The sequence below is a fragment of the Rhinopithecus roxellana genome, chromosome 20 (genome assembly GCF_007565055.1).
Source record: "Rhinopithecus roxellana isolate Shanxi Qingling chromosome 20, ASM756505v1, whole genome shotgun sequence".
Classification (NCBI taxonomy): Eukaryota; Metazoa; Chordata; class Mammalia; order Primates; family Cercopithecidae; genus Rhinopithecus; species Rhinopithecus roxellana.
The window spans coordinates 68,567,477-68,570,366 of record NC_044568.1 but is presented as its reverse complement, the minus strand read 5'-3'; positions in this window follow the sequence as shown (position 1 = coordinate 68,570,366).

Sequence of the window (2,890 nt, the reverse complement as noted above, 5' to 3'; positions counted from 1 at the left end):
GAGGGCAGGAAGAAACAAATTACGACCTTGTTTGTGTTTTGTGTCTCAACTGTTTGATTTATAGGACTTGATCCAGTGATTATGGATGAAAGAAAATATCCCAGTGTCCCAAACCTAACCTGAACTTAACCGGGGGTGGGTCTCATGTCCACTGCTCAAGTTAGCACAAAGTTAAAATGCTTTAAGAAGAAAGCATCGAGGTTTGGAGCTGCCTGGAGGCATTCTCAACCCAGCGGCAAGGCCAAATTCCTTTCCCACACTCCGACCTCAAAAAAACTCTGTTTAGAAGCTTTACCCCTTTTTCCTTACCCCAGAAGCTGAGCAGATAGTTATCAAGCACCTACTGTGTACAATGCATGATGTTGGACAGAGGACACAGAAAGCATACACATCAATCAACACACAAATCAGAAAATGTCATGTAGGCTGGGTGCGGTGGCTCATGCCTATAATCCCAGCACTTTGGGAGGCCGAAGTGGGAGGATCACTTGAGGTGAGGAGTTTGAGACCAGCCTGGTCAACGTGATGAAACCCCATCTCTACAAAAAATACAAAAATTAGCCGAGCATGGTGGCGGGTGCCTGTGATCCTAGCTACTCGGGAGGCTGAGGCAGGAGAATCTCTTGAACCTGGGAGGCAGAGGTTGCAGTGAACTGAGATTGTGCCACTACACTCTAGCCTGGGCAACAGAGTGAGACTCCATCTCAAAAAAAAAAAGAAAGAAAGAAAAGAAAAAGAAAAAGAAAGTGTCATGTAGCCATGAACAAATGGAGAATAAAGAAAACAGAATGATGTGTTAGAGAAACACTGGGTAACCACTTAGGAGGAAGTGGTGAGCCATGATCTTAGGAAGGCAATGACATTTAAACTGACATTGGAATAAGGTCTGTATGTGAAGCAGGGGTTGGGGAGACCATTCCAGCAGAGGGAAAATCCTCCAAGACAGGCCTGTGCTTGACATATAGAAATTAAGCCATCCTGAAGCCGGGTGTGGTGGCTCATACCTGTCATCAAAGCACTTTGGGAGGCTGAGGTAGGCGGATCACCCAAGAATTCAAGACCAGCCTGACCAACATGGTGAAACCTGGGCATGGTGGTACATACCTGTAATCCCAGCTACTCAGGAGGCCGAGGCAGGAGAATTGCTTGAACCCAGAAGGCAGAGGTTGTGGTGAGCCGAGATCATGCCATTGTACTCCAGCCTGGGCAACGAGAGCAAAACTCCATCTCAAAAAATAAACAAATAAAAATAAAAAGAAATTAAGCCATTTTGGAGACACATATGCTGGCTAGTGACAGCCGCTGATTTCAGGCTCAGCGTAAGGGGGCAGGTGTCCTCACTTTCTGAAGGAGCTGTGCTCACCTTGACCAGAGCCCCGGGGGCCTCCACCATACTCAAGTGATGGAGGGCTGCCCCTGACGCCCCAGCGTGGCTCACCATCCCAACACCCCTTGATAGCTGCTTGAATATTGCATTTTTATCCACCACCCAGGCCTTCTCTCTTAAGCTGGTGTCATGGAAATTTGAAAGAAATGGAAGAAAAGGAGCGACATGACCGATTCGGTTTGGTCCTCCTACCTTGAGGCCTGGTTGGCATTTTCCGAGAGGAAAATACAGCAAAATTGTATTTTTTTTGGAGGAGGGTGGGAGGGAGAGAGTGAGAAAAAGGAAACAAGGCTTCACATTTTCTATGATTTTCTAAAACTCTGCACGTTGACAGTGGCGGCAAAATAAACTAATCCCAAAGTTGTTTTTCTGTTAAGAAGAAAGTGGAGGTGGATTTCATTCCCTTTTGTTTCCAACCTTTTCTCCCAGTGACAAAGTATAAAACACGGACACTAGAGAATAAGCTGAACCTCAGAAATCCTGAAAAGACTGCGAAGCTTACTTTCTTCCTCAGGAGGGAAGAGGGGGATGTTTCTAGCCCTCCCTGGAACCTAAAATGAAAAACACAAGTTGTGTGCGTTGGAAAGGAGACAAGGCCATATCTGAATCATCGGCGTTACAATAATGTGAACGTCATTATGGCAGCACTTCAAACAAAAGGCTATGAAGCTGTTGCGCAGAACTGCAGGTGCCATCGTGCTCACTAATGGTATGTGCTCCATGGGTATGGGCTTCAGCGGTATTGTAAGCACTGAAGATGCCTCTCAAAAGGCTGCACCGGATCTGTGCTCCAGAGTGGGGCGGGGCCTGCTACAACCTTGACTCGAAACACAAGATGCCCGAGTGGATTGGGGGTGGGAGTGAGCTCCAGAAGTTAATTGCTTTTCCTTTTCTTTTCCTTTTTTTTTTTTTTTTTTTTTTTTTTTTTTTTTGAGACAGAGTCTTGCTGTGTTGCTCAGGCTGGAGTGCAGAGGCATGAACACAGCTCACTGCAGCCTCAGCCTCCTGGGTTCAAGTGATCTCAAGCAATCCTCCTGCCTCAGCCTCCTGAGTAGCTGGGACCATAGGCAACTGCCACCATGCCTGGCTAATTTTTGAATTTTTTTTGGTAGAGAGGGGGTCTTATCATGTTGCCCAGGCTGGTCTCGAACTCCTGGCCTCAAGTGATCCTCCTACCTCAGCCTCCCAAAGTGCTGGGATTACTGGGGTGAGCCACCACACCAGCCAGGACATTTCTAAAACATTATTTGCAAGGAAAGGACTGTGACTTTCTGCTGGTGGTATCAGAAAAGGCACAGACTCACCAGAGTTGGGGGATTGGTGGGTAACACATTTCCGCCCAACCTCTCCCTTGTCTTGGCCCCTTCAGTCCTCTGTGATATGCTGGGCCCTCTACAGTGAGTGGTCTGCCCATGCCACTTCCCCAAACAATTCATCACAACTCATCAGGTTTTTTCCCTTTGGATCTGACAGTGCAAAAGGTTAGATGTGTAGATTGTTACA